Here is a 13,936-nt window from a genome sequence, read left to right on the forward strand (position 1 = left end):
CGTGTGTCAGGATGGTGCCAGGTGCTGGGGACACACAGGAAACTTCGGCACACAAGAAGATTGAAAGTACACGAGAAACAGGGAGAGAACTTGACACAGTATGCAGCAGGGAGCCCCTATCCGAAACGAGGCATAGAGCAGCTGTTGGCCAGCAGGGGGATAAAACCGCTCCCCTTGACAGTGTGCACCTGGCCACAGCAGACGCAGTCTGGGAAGCAGGCACTTTGGGCAGACACCACTCTTCCTGTCTGCCACCTCACCAGACACCATCCCCACTGGCACGTCACATTCACAAATATTTACTGAAGATCCACATGGGCTACCCACTAAGCTAGGCACCAGGGATACAAAAATGAACCATCCACACAAATCCAAAGCTCTGGGCTAGGCTAGGCAGCTGACATGGTGTGAGATCAGCTTCTGTCTTCTAGTCAGCCTAGAAATAGTGCAATTCAGCCGTGAAGGCAGCAGGCACAACATGGGGCAAGCTCCACTGGCAGTGAACCTAAGTATACAAGAGAAGCTTTGGACATGGTCTTCCAGCTCAGCCACACAGCCCAGAGCATGCTGAAGGACCAGCTCCCATCTGAGTCCCCACTCTGCCAGCCCCTTCTCTTCCTGCTCTACTTCAGCCAAACCCCCCAGAAATGTACTAAGAGAAAACAAGGAAAATGAAGAAAATACAAATGCTTCCCCCCAAAAACGTAAGCCTTACCTGACTGAATTCCAAGTCTGAGCTAATGCCAGTTCATCAGGGTTTTGCCTGCTATGGTCGATCAGACACACACAGCCAAGACTATCATTCCTTACCTCAGAAGAAACTCCAATCTACTATAGTTCCAGGTTAGGCTCAAAGAGGCCCAACCACAATCCCTACCCCTAAAACAGTTCCTCTATTAAGAGGAGTGAATAAGCAAATGGCCGCATTTGTTCATGTCCCTGCTAAATGTCTGCAGAGCTATGAGCATGCCCATCAGTGCCCTCGATATTGGGGACCAGGAGATACACAGAGCAAGATCTTTTAGGCCAGAACCTGCTGCAGGGTATTGGGCTAAAGGACCAATTTATGGAGTTAGGGCAGCAGAGGAGAGCAAGTCACTGAGAGAAGGTGAGCAGGCCGTCAGACCTCAGGTGGAGCCCAGGCCCTCCGTGTTCCAGCCACACATCTCCTCTCAGGCCTCACCATGCTGCATCACCACCCTAGGATTTCTGAAAGCATCTCTTCTTGTTCACACGAGCCCCCTGTACAGGGAGTAGTGTCTGTTCCTTATACCTCAAGAGGCTTAACTAGCTCAGGAAAGCACCTTCTGTATGTGAAAAGAAGGAACAGTAAAATTCAGGGCCAAGAGGCTGTTATCTGTGGACAGTGAGAGACCAGCCAACTGCCTTGTCAGGATGGGGTGGTGGGAGACCAGGGCCCAGGCAAGACACCAGACCAGACACGGCCAGAAGTGGGGGAGCCCAGCGCTTTCCCCGTGTTGTGTCACCAGCTGCAGTGGCATATCTCTTCAGAGATCGGGTAACAAGTTCGAGGGAGGGAGATGCCTCTCCTTTCCTTTCAAATCACCCTGGTGATCCAGCCCATGGTTCATGCCTTACAGCACTCAGCAAAAAGCAGCCAGGTTCCTTCATTACATGAATTCCAGCTGTCATTTCTCTGGAATGCACTATCTGGCTTAGACTGAGCCCATCCACAAATACCAGCCTGGAGGCAGAGCCCCACAGAATCTCAAATGGGGTTCTGGGAAATGGCTTGCTAAGCGCTTGCAAAGTCCTGCTGTGATGGAGGAGAGCAAGAGGACTCCACTGGTCAGAGAGCCAGTTACTCCCAAGCAGCCCCTAGACTGCCAAAACCAACATTACCACCTCAGGCAGGGGTACCCTAGAGCCCCAACACTTCTCTTGATCCTGGCCCTGAACACTAAACACTTTGTACTAAAAAAGATACTAACTAGGGTCAGGTTGGGAAGAAGCAGCATCCAAGAAGGACTGTCCGAGAGTGTGGGAAAGGCCAACCACCTACTTGCCTGCCCTTCAATTTGATCTCATACCCACACCCAAAGCTTGATAGGATACAGTAGGTGGGAATGTGTGTGCATGCCCAGTGCCCCCACAAAGTGTCCAGTGCTCCCAAAAGCCTTTCCAGGAACACTCAGAAATCTATGCTGAATAGTCCTGGAAATGGGCAATGTCAAACCTCCTTTTAGAAAAAAACAAAAAACAAAGTGGCACCCGAGCCTGAGGAGAAAACCAATATGCAATTTTATGTGTGTTGCACCCTGAGTTTAGAACACGTCTGGCCCAAATCAGGCACCCAACAAATAATGCTTTGCCACAGACTTGTTTAAGTCAGAAACAATATCACAAGATTTTACATTTTTTCCCACACAATGGATTGTTATGGATTGTTTAAGAATGGACATTGTATGCATATGAAGTCCCAAGTTTGGACCCCCACAGGTAGATCCTCCAAAGCCTACCAACACCCCAGTGACAGTGATTCACTCACCAGGTGACCAGCACTGTTTCTAAGCACAGGGCAATTCCAAGACATACAATCAGAGGCCCCAACAAGCCTGCTCTTTGGAAAGGACATTTACAATCTGGCCAAATGGCCATGAAAAGAGGTTTCCAGCTGCAAACCAGCAGAGTCCTTAGCTTCTCCCCTTACCTCATCAGGCATGAACCTCTGCCAAGCTTGCAGCTGCAACCCAAATGCAACAGCTTGAATTTTAACAATGTATTTAACAGCCTAGAGACAGAACATGGGTTTGCTGAGTACAAGCAAGTCTTGCCAGGCACTAATCAAGAAGCTCCCTGCCTTCTGTGAAGGAGCAAAACGCGCCCCCCAGTGGTCCTGCCTCCCAGTGGTGTGGCCAACTCTGGGATGGCGGAGTCAAGAGGACCTGTGAGCTGTGCAGAAGCTCAGGGAGGCCCCGGTACTTAAGCATACAGAGGTCCAATAGGACCAGAAGCTGACTTCCCCAGAAGGTTGAGAAGCACCCTTCTCTCCTCACCCAATGTGAGGCCTCAGTCATCACCGTGGTCTGAGCCACCTCCAATTCCCTCCCCCAGCCATCCTGGTTCCTATCTACACTCACTGTCATCACATCTGGTGCACCGCCACCCCACCCCCCAACTCCCACAAACCTCTGCTCTACAAAGAAGCCAGCATAGCTTACTGCAGCTCCTCTTGTGGTCTTTCTCTCCACTGCTCTTAGGATAAAGTCCAAACTCCTTGATCCCCAGGGTCTTTTTGACAATGTACAACATGGCCCTACAGCACACTCCAGTCCCATCTCATGACTCTAGGTTTCCCAGCCTGAGATGCTACTTTTCATGGAAAATATTCTTCGCTGAGGATTTTCTTCATTGAAACCCAGATGTTCATCTATATCCATACTTGTACTTCACTATCAGGTATATGAACATGTTGATTTATACTTCCCACCTGGGTACCATCAAAACTACAAAGCCTCCTGCTTCAATAGCCAGGCAGTGAAGTAGCAGAGAAGGCTGTAAAAATCAACATGCAAAGACCAAATTGGATCTTCAGTCAGGGTCTTGGCAGAGACTTGGCAGTCTAAGTGAGACTAACTCATAAGCAACTACACACAAGGACAAGACCCACACGGCGCTACATAGGATGCTTCTGATGTACCACCTCACACTCTCTTGGCCTCACCAGTCTCCTGGACCCTGGGTCTCTTGCTGGGCCTCAGACCCAGTGAAGGTGACTGTGCAGGCCCCAAATCTCTGGCTCCTCCTCCTACTTCCACACACCACAGAAGTGCCACACTGGCCTCCCCAGTGGCTGCTGGAGGGCCCTGGTAGTGCAACCAAGGAGCCGCAGGGAGACAACTCTTATGAGGCAACTCTGACCAATGAAGACAGAACACAGAAGGAGGTCAGCAGATGAATTCCCTCTTCAGGCTTTGGATGACAAACTATTCTGCAGCATGGAGTTTCTGTAGAGATCACCCAGGGATATTCGGCACAGCTGAACAATGACTGCGTCTCTGTGCAAATTGGCCAGCTTGCTTCCATCCTTCCCTCCCTCTGGTTAATCTTCCCTTACCCTTGCTGCCCTGCACCTTCCAATAAGGCATTAAGCACTTAAGCTCTGCCTCAGGCACTGCTTTTTTGGGAACTAAGCCAACCACCATTTACATTTCCAAAAATCTTCCATTTCTACCATCTCATCCTCACCAAAGTCTTGCAAACTAGATAATCATCTTGATTTCAGATATAGAAGCTAGGCAAGTGGGGCTGAGAGGTTTCCTGTATACCTGACATGCTACCACCAGTCAATGGCAGAGCTGACGTAAACCCAAAACACAATTTCTGCTAGATACTGCTACCTTTCAATCCCACTCAGTAACATCTGCTGTCTTACAGCCTGAGGGTCTCCCAAAAGGAGGAGCCACACTTTGACCAAGCAGAGTAGGCTTGCCCAGGTCAAGGACTGTATCACAGTCCACAAAGCAGCTTCATGATATATCTGGCTTGATCCCACCAAAAAGTGGACAGCAGCATGGGCCCAGAAGATAGGAACAAGGAGCCTCAAGTTCAAGCGAGCAGTCACTCCTGCTTCAGACATCACAGCACTCACAAATGACCAACCAGCCCAGTTCAGGGCAAAGCAGTACTATCTAATCAGGCATACCCACAGTGGGGTCAAACCACTCCAAGTTAAATCTCACCTCCCCCATCAGTTCCTGGCTTTGTGACTTTATGCAAATTACAGAACTCCCTGAGCCTGTTTCCCACCTATGTGATGGTGATAACATTAGGACCCACATCTTACAGGGTTGTTGTGAGGACTGAATGAGATGACAAGTATTGACAGGCAGCCTACCACCAAGCAGTTTTCACCAGACACTGGAACCAAGGTTACTAGAGGGCATTAGTAGACCTGGATTGGCCAGCTGTCTGGCTAATCCCTGGAAAATGAGAAGGTCCAGGAGTGCCTGGATGGCTCATTTTCTTAAGCTCCTGACTTCAGCTCAGGTCATGATCTGATGGTTCATGAGTTTGAGCCCCACACCGGGCTCTGTGCTGACAGCTCACAGCCTGGAGCCTCCTTCGGATTCTGTGTCTCCCTCTCTCTCTGCTCCCCCGTGACTCACACTCTGTCTCTCTCTGTGTCTCAAAAATAAATAAATGTTGCAAGAAAGAAAGAAAGAAAGAAAGAAAGAAAGAAAGAAAGAAAGAAAGAAAGAAAGAAAGAAAAAGGAGAAGGTTCAGCCTAAGGGACAGTGAAGATGAAAACAAGGCAGAAATTGGGCAATCTCCATTTCCCACAAGGGCCAAAAGAAATGAAACATTAATTTAGGTGAGAGCAGAGTCAGACATAATGGAGCATACTATCAAGGAATAACCCTGAAACAGGCCAATCAGTGGCTCTACAGGTCACCTAGGAAACAAAGCTCTCTGGCAAAAGGCAGGGGACTGGACTGATACTCTAGGATCTCCTGTGTTTCTATACCTCTGACCTAATGGATCTGAGTTCCTACAAGTACCAGGCCTCAGGATCTCGCCACACCCTGGCCCTCAGGAGTACCTGGTACACAGTAGGCTGTACTCTAGAATGCACTTCCTAAAAGGTCTACAGCAGATATTGGTCTGTGAACAGGCTCAGACAGATCCAATCTGAGCCAGAGAACTCACTACCCAAACACTTAATCTTCTGCCCTGCAATAATACCACTTGTGTAAAAACCCTTTTCTAGGGCTCCAAAAAGTCTAGTCCAGGCTTTTCATTCTCCTCCACCCCTTCTGAGAATAAAAAGTATACCCTTCATTCCACATCCCCAGCGCAAACCCCAGAGACCACAGGAGCCACTAGCCCTCTCCCTCTAAAACACGCTGATGTCCCACTCTGGGGCACTTCAAGCAATGTTTTCCAAGTCCAACTCTCACTCTAGCACTCTGTCTGGGCTTGCACGTGCCTGCAGCACAGCATTTCCTGCCAATGACCATCTGCATAAAATTAAACTCTTGACAGATCCCAGGAGCCAGGGACACACCCATCAGCCCAATGTACACTATCAGCCAACGTGGCCACAAATCAGCCAAGGTCTTGTGTCCAGCCTCAGAACTTCCCATGGATGTGGGAGAGCAGAGTAAAAAGTAAGGCTCTGTTAGGAAATGAGTAGACCCCAGAATCCCTCACCCTAGTCATTCCTCAGGGCTGCACCCACACAGTCTCTCCTACTGATGAGTACTCACACTCTGAGCTCCTCCTCTGCCATAGGACCAGCTGCCAGCATGAAGCAGTAATCTCAGGGAGATTATGAGCTATCCACAGGCAAGGATAGTATCACCACCACTTCCCTCTCCTTCTCTCCCTCCTAATTCCAGCCCTAGGCACACTCAAAGCAGAAGCCAAGCACAGTAGATGAACTCAGGAAATGAACAGAGATCAGCTGTGTACAGGCTAAACCAATGACAAAGTAAACACGCTCCTGGGCACCCCATTTCAGAGCCTCCTACTGGGTAAAAAGGCCTATCACAAGTCATAGGCAATGCCTAACCATCATCATGTCTGCATGCTGGGCTCTCATAGAACTAGGGTGGCCCACTATGACAGCATCTCTGGGATGAGGCCCCAGGCCAACTCACTCCATCCTTGCTACGTGGCCTCCTTGGCTGGGCCACACAGAAGACATACTCGGCCATCTGAGAATAAGAAGGCGTAGAAGAAAAGGATTCAAAGCCCAAACATCTTGCAAGTGTGTTCAAGTGAACAGAAGAGGCCTGGGCTCTGAGGTCCAGAAGCACAGTGAGAGACTACACCTAGACACTTCAGTGGCAGCTTAAACACAAGCCAAAGGACATCTTGGTGCATTAATAGAGAGCTAAATCATGAAACCTGTTGTTCCAGACGTGATCCAGGGTGAGAAGCAGCAGTAGCTTGCAAAAACATTCTATACATTGTTAGGTGGACAGCAGATCTTGGCAAAATCAGGGACATGTGAGAATGTCCTCAGCTACAAATGATATCCCCCAACCCTTGCTCTCAGAGCCAGGAACTCCTGAGAAAGGGCTGAGGCTATCAGGCCTCAGACAGTATACATTAAGAAGCACATGCCTTAGGCTTCACTCTACAGCACAAGACACCAGTCTTGGTCTTGGGATGAACACTAATGTTGCACACCATCTTAAAGATGTCATATTAGAATACAAGGCCAGGGGCCCTACCTATGCTGTCCTGAAGTTGGAAGTGCCCTGAACCAGGCTCATGCTGAGGCAAATCCAAATGCAGGGCAGAGCACCAGGCACTGTCCTCTCACTTCAAACTGTGGCGGTCAGGGCCCATGGGCAGCTATCCCCTTAAATGTCCCTTCCCTCATCACCTTGCCTCTTCTAGAGTATACAGGTCTGCTCCCACTCACACGGGTTGTTCCTCTGTCCAGGTTACCCTTATTCAGATTTCTTCTGACCACGCCAGCTCATAAGTCACCTCCTCCAGGAAGCCCTCTGGCCTGACGCATCCTGCCCTCTACCAAGCACCCACACAGCCTCCTAACACCACACTTACCACACTGTTTTGGACCTGGACTTTCCCAGTCTTCAATCTGTCTGCTGCACTGAGCTAGCAACTCCTTGCAGTTTCTGACACACCGAAGGGTCCGTTTGAATTAGTTAGTTACCAGAGGTCCACGCAGCTTCTGAGGAAAAATAACGCAGGTTGGAAACAGAGGTCTGGGGGGGGGGGGGGGGGGGGGGGGGGAACTGTTCTCAACAAACAGCCTGTTTCATGGGTACCAAGGTGGACCCCGCCGGGCTAAAGCCAGAAACTCCCATCCCTTTGGAGGGAGGAAGGCAGACCTCGCTAACTTTAAGCGGCCCCCCGGGGCTCAGCCGAGGGCACCGCCTCTGCCTCCAACCTCTGGTCGCACTCGGGGCCAGGCCTCCCGTTGCCGTTCCCGGGGAGCCTGCCGAGGCAGGGCGGCCAAGTTCTCCACCCCGCCCGGCTCGGCGCGGACGCCCAGGGACCGGCAGGAAGGGCGCCGCTGACCTCACCACCCTGAGCTCGGGGAAGCGGCGGGACAGGAACCCAGACGGGAGGAGAAACAGGGCGGAGGGCTCCGGGGTGCGGCCCGAATTGCGCTGCGGGAAGCGGGCTGCGCGACCCCCGACCCCCAACTCCCGGCCCCGCACCGGCAGCACTCACGGCCCGACGACCCCGGCCCGCGCGCGAGCCCAGCCGCGGACCCGGCGGCCGAGCGGGCGGGGCGCTCACCTGGACACGCGCCGCTCCCGGCGTTTCCAGAACCTCCCGCGGCGGCGCCCGGCCCGCTCGGCGCCTCCTCCCGGAGCGGCTCCGCCTCCCGCCGCGGCCCGGCTCCGCCTGCTTGAGCCGCCGCCACGTCCCCACCTCCCGCCCCCAGCCGGCCGGCCGGGGCGCTGGCTCTGCGCCCGGACAGCTTCGGCCGGGGGTCTTCACCGCCAGCGACCCCCGGGAAGGTCTGGGCTGCCAAGCCCGCCGGAGCCGGGAGCCGAGAGCCAAAGAGCGGCCTTTGGGTCGGGCGGGAGCCGCTATCTGCGCCCTTCATGCCGCCGGCCGCTCGCCGCACGTACGCCGCGCCCGCCTCCCCTCGCCCCGCTCCACCTGCGGGACTCGGCCCTCCCTCCTTCCCAGTCCCTGGGCGGCTGCAGAAGGGCCCGCGACCCGATCCTGGCGCCGAGGAGGTGGGGAGCGCCCCCCAACCCGGGCGGACTTCCCCGGCTGGGCTCCAGCCCTTCTCCTCCGTGGTCCTGCTGGGCGCACGGGCTCCTGCTGCCCGCCCCCCCCCCCCGCCCCCATCATCACCACCCTCAGGTTTGGGGGGGGGACACCCGGGTCCGGGCCAGGCAGGCTATCGGGGGAGTGGACGGACCAGTGGAGAAGACCTTGAAGAAAACGAGGGACCCGGGGTCCACCCACAGGGCCAAGCTCCCAAAGGGATTCAGCCTATCCCCAGCTCCTGTGTCAAGCATCCTCCTGGTGACTTACCTCTGGGTGATGGGTTGATGACAAGGGGACCAATGAAAGACTGAGGTGGCTGGGGTGGTATATTGGGGCCAATTCTTGGTTTGCCCAAACCCCTTCATACAACAGGGACCCAAAACAGTGGACACCTCATTTACCTAGTCTCGTCTGGGAAGGAATGAGGGCTGGGATGCGGCAAATCTCAGCCTGAGTCCGAGGAGGCCCTGGCGGACAAGCAGGTTCCCACGCCTGCTCTGTGAACCTTCCTAGTCATGAATGAGGGGAAACACGGTCTGAGAATCTCATCAGGGAGCTAGCCCAGAGTGGGAGGTACCCAGCCTCCCAGCCCAGGCTGTGTGGGGATATTCCCTGTGGCACTCTGTCCAGGCTGGCAGCCCAGACCTGGGGAAGGCACGAGCACACACATAGAACTACACATAAAATACGGAACAAGCCACTGTTCCGGCCTGCGTCAGCAGCCAGCCAGAGCCTAGCTAAAACCAAACAGAAACCTTCCTGCATCTGCTACATCCTGTTATGCCACAGGAGCCCCCTCTATCCAGATTCGCCCATCCTCTCCCTGCTCTCAGGAGCTTGCCCTGTGGATCATGCCTTCTCTCTCCTGAGTGTTCAGCCCCTCCATCTCAACTGAATCCTTCCCTTGACCTATAAGTAGGTGTAACCCTTTACTGTGGAAACAAAACCCTCATTCGACTCCACCAGCTACTGCAGTGTCTTCTCAACTCCAGCAAAATACCTGAAAACAGTGGTGTTTCGATCCTTGTCCTCACTTCTCCCCCCGCCCCCCCCCCCCCCAGGCTCTTACAGCAGGCCTTCTGGTATCCTTACAACACCAAACCAGGTCCCAATAAACTCTATAACTTCCAAGTCTCAGAATTCAATAGTCTATCTTCAGTTCTCATCTGCCAAAGCCCCCAGCCACATTTGACTCCCCTGCAGTGTCTGACCACTGCCTCCTTGGAACACTTGTTTCCCTTGGTTTCCACCACCCTCTCTGGCCACCACCGCCCCATCTTCTAACCTTCCAGTACATCTTCCTCTCCCCCTCTCCTCATTAGTCCATAAAGTTTGGGGCGTCCTCAAAGCTCAGGTCTAGGTACCCTACTTTCCTCCTCTCTAATTTCTTCCTTTACACAGGTGACTCACTTCTCTACACTTGCCCTGAATCCCAAGCTCCAGACTCCTATAACTACCTGCTGAGTCTATGTCTCCAAAGGAGTGTCCACAGGCCCTTCATTCACAACATGCCCAATACCGAATCCCAGCTCTGTCCCTTCTCCTTTTCACACCACCCACATTCTAATTCCCTGCTTCACTGAAAGAGCCACCCTCCATTGGGTACCTAACCAGAAGCCTGGGAATCACATCTCCCTCTGCCTTGCCCCCAGACGTTATCTTTCCAGGTCTCATGTCCATTCACTTTGGCCACCTAAATCTGTCTTCAATCCATCCACACTGCAGCTACAGCAATCACCTCAAAATTCAGGTCTGAACCCATCACTCTCAGCTTAGTAAATGACATTGTTCTTAAGAAAAATCCCAAAGGTGGTCTGTAAGGCCCCACATGGTTTGGCCCCTGCTCACTTCTCTAGTCACACTGACCTTCCTCCCATCCCTCTAACTGACCATTCTCTCCTCACCACACTCCCAGGCCTTTGCACATGCTTTCTTTTTGTCTAGAAAAATTTCCCTCATCTCCAATTCAATCTTTCACATCCCCTTAGAGGGATTTGCCTCACATCCCTGACCAGGTCAAAACCTCCTTTAACAGCCTCTCATGCTCTGAGCACTTTGTAACACTTGCCACAGTTGATATAATTGAATGATTGTTTGATTAATGTCTGTCTCCCCACTGGCCCAGGGCCTCCAGGAGAACACAAATGTATATTTTTGCCCATTACCATATTCTCAGCTCCATTCAAAGAACTGGGCTCAATAAATATTTGCTGACTATATGAAGGGATGGGTGTCTTCTTAATGCCTTGCTCCATCACACACCAGTAGTGAAAGGTCTGGCCAAATCCTCCACAGGGCGTTAGAGTCCTGGACCCCACTCATTCTTCATTCCTTATAAAGATACTTGGTACTGAATTTAGGGCCCACCTAGGTAATCAAGATGATCTCACCTCATGATTCTTAACTTAATTACATGTGTCAAGTTTTTCTAAATAAGTTCGTACTCACAGGGTCCAGGTATTAGGACATGGTCATATCTTTTTAGGGGCCACCATTCAACCCACTGCATCTGACATTCTCTCATGCCCTCCAGGGACTACTGGCTGTGGGGTAAATCTATGACTCTCAGTTCTGAATCTCTAGCCCAGGCCCCCTCCAGACTCACATAGCCTTTCATTTGCAGCCACTTAATAGGCGAATTATCTCCCCACACACTACCCATACCCCTGAACTGTTTCCGCTCCAGCATTTTCTATATCTCAGGAAATGAAATGAACACCTTCCAGTCATTTCTATTTTCTCCCCCCCCCCCCCCCGCCACATTCCCCCATTACAGATGTTACCTGGGGGACTAGACTTGTCTGCCCACCACCACCATCCCAAGGGAAGGACCTAGCATCTCTCCAGAAGGGATGTCAAAAATATTCACGCTGTGGGGCGCCTGGGTGGCTCAGTCACTTAAGCATCCAACCTGAGTTCGAGTCATGATTTCACAGTTCATGAATTCAAGCCCCACATCAGGCTCTGTGCTAACAGCTCAGAGCCTGGAGCCTACTTCGGATTCTGTGTCTCCCTTTCTCTCTGCCCCTCCCCCACTCATACTCTGTCTCTCTCTCAAAAATAAACATTAAAAAATTTTTTTAAAAACCCATGCTGGGTAGATAGGTAACTGGATGACCGGTGTGTGGATGCACGGCTTCCCTCTAAACAGAGGCCTCCTCAGCCTGCCCCTGACCTCCCCCATTTACCTGTGATCTCTGGGTAAAGTGATGGGGGTAGGCTCCACTGCTTGGTGCTGAGGTCTCACTGATGACTCTTGCAGACCCTGGCAACCACCACAGCAACTGTGGTGGCCTGGCCAGGATTTATGAGCACCTGATCCTTCCATAAAATTCCCCAGAGCAGGTGCTCCCAGGGTGAACCAATGCTTCACAAAGGGTACTGCGTATGTTGATACACATCTGTGCATTGCAGCACATTCAGCAGACAGCTGTCCACTGGTTTCTGAGACCACCACCCTCCACACTCCAAGTTCTTACCTTCAGGCAACTGAGGAAAGACTGGGTGTGTCCCAATTGACCAGTACTTGACTCAAGGTCAACTACAGGAGGCTGGAGGTGCAGCTTAAGTGGGGCCACCTAGTGGTGGCCCTACGGCTTCAGAAATAGGGCCTCCCAGGTAGTCTGGTACACATCCAGCTTGGTGTATGACCTTGGAAAAGGGAAAAAGAATCTAGCAGAATCGCCGGGACTCTGTGGCCTGCCCTGGACAGGGCCAAGTAGATCCCCAGAAACTACTCCCCAAATCTCTGAGTTCTTTCGATGCATGCAAAAAATAAGACTGGCCCCATAGAATGTCCCCTCCCAGCTCCCTCTCCCATGGACCCCTGCAGCTCAAAACAGCAGAGCCAGCACAAGCTGGGCTGTCATTACAGGGTGAAGAGAGGCATCCCAGGGCCTTTAGAGCTGTAATTACCCAGCAGGTCTAGGGCAGGCCCTTATGATAGAGACAGCAGGCTTCGACTTCGGCTTCTCTCCTCACTGTACCCTCCTTTCTTCTATCTTTGGCAAGAAGCTTCAGCTAGTGTAAATGCCCGGAGGGCCAGGAGTTAGCTAGGTACGGTGCTTACAAATCCTGATATCTTGATATATAGAGATAAAGCACACTTTTCGAAGTTATTATTATTGTAACACAGAAGCCCCTCATTCCTCACCCCCCAGCCTTGAGTCCAAATGGAGACTGTGTGGACATTAGGGATGAGTGAGGATGAGGTGAGGGGTGGGATACCTATTGGACACCTGAATTAACTACTGACTAAAAGGCTGAAAGTTCAGTAGTTTTGCTATTTTTTTAGGCCTTGTCAAAATGTCAGGAAGTCAGTTGAGCAGAAGGTAGGGAGAAATGAAAGGTGAGGCTGCAGAAGTTCCAGGGGCAGATCACCTGGGTGGAGCATTTTGGGGTTAGGAAAAGCACCCTGGCTGTCTGTTGTGGAGGAGGGAGGAGGAGGAGCAGAGCCTGAAGGTGATAGGGAGGGTGCTGGTGCAGAGTCTAGATGACAGTTGATGGTGACCTGAACTGACAAGTGGCAATGCATACAGGGAGAAGTGGGCAGACTTTTTTTAATGTTTATTTATTTATGAGAGAGACAGAGAGACAGAGAGAGAGATGGCATGAGCAGGGCAGGAGCAGAGAGAGAGGGAGACAGAGGATCCCAAAGCAGTCTCTGCCCTGACAGCAGCGAGCCCGATGCCGGGCTTGAACTGAGGAACTATGAGATCATGACTTGAACCAAAGTCAGGCGCTCAAACAACTGAGCCACCCAGGCACCCCAAGAAGTGGGTAAATTTAAGAATTATAAAGAGAGGGGCACCTGGGTGGTTCAGTCACTTAAGCCTCCGACTCTTGATTTAGGCTCAGGTCATGATCCCACAGTTCATGAATTCAAGCCCTGTGTCAGGCTTTGCCCTGACAGCATGGAGCCTGCTTGGGATCCTCTCTCTCTCTTCTCTCTCTCTCTCTCTCTCTGTCCCTCCCTTGCTTGTACACACTCTCTCTCTCTCAAAATAAATAAATAACCATTAACAAAAAGAATTATAAAGAGGTAAAATACAAAGGGCTGTGTACATTCACTCATTTATTTATTCAACAAACATTTATTCAATGTTCTGCTCCCTACTCTGAGGTCCTTTTTGGGGATGAGGACCTGCTTCTGATCCAGAGTGAGGTGAAGGCTTTTCACCCTTGGCTTGCTCTCCTCTGCTTT

The 13,936-nt window shown here is 51.8% G+C and overlaps 1 protein-coding gene across 21 annotated transcripts in view; it reads right to left on the minus strand.

The window, feature by feature from the left end:
* P4HA2 (prolyl 4-hydroxylase subunit alpha 2) overlaps window positions 1-8,369 on the minus strand; it is a 33,995-nt gene extending 25,626 nt beyond the window's left edge. For 8 of the 21 annotated variants that reach the window (XM_045488310.1, XM_045488284.1, XM_045488171.1 and 5 more), the window contains exons 1-2: window positions 8,248-8,369; window positions 7,543-7,672 (exon numbers count right to left, since the gene is read on the minus strand). The gene's annotated coding sequence lies outside the window, so the exon portion shown is untranslated. Of the gene's footprint in view, window positions 1-7,542; window positions 7,673-8,022 lie in introns of all 21 variants that reach the window. The other 13 variants (XM_045488200.1, XM_045488268.1, XM_045488254.1 and 10 more) reach the window with 8 other exon arrangements.
* Between the last annotated feature and the right edge of the window lie 5,567 nt (window positions 8,370-13,936).

Source organism: Leopardus geoffroyi, chromosome A1 (assembly GCF_018350155.1).
Source record: "Leopardus geoffroyi isolate Oge1 chromosome A1, O.geoffroyi_Oge1_pat1.0, whole genome shotgun sequence".
Classification (NCBI taxonomy): Eukaryota; Metazoa; Chordata; class Mammalia; order Carnivora; family Felidae; genus Leopardus; species Leopardus geoffroyi.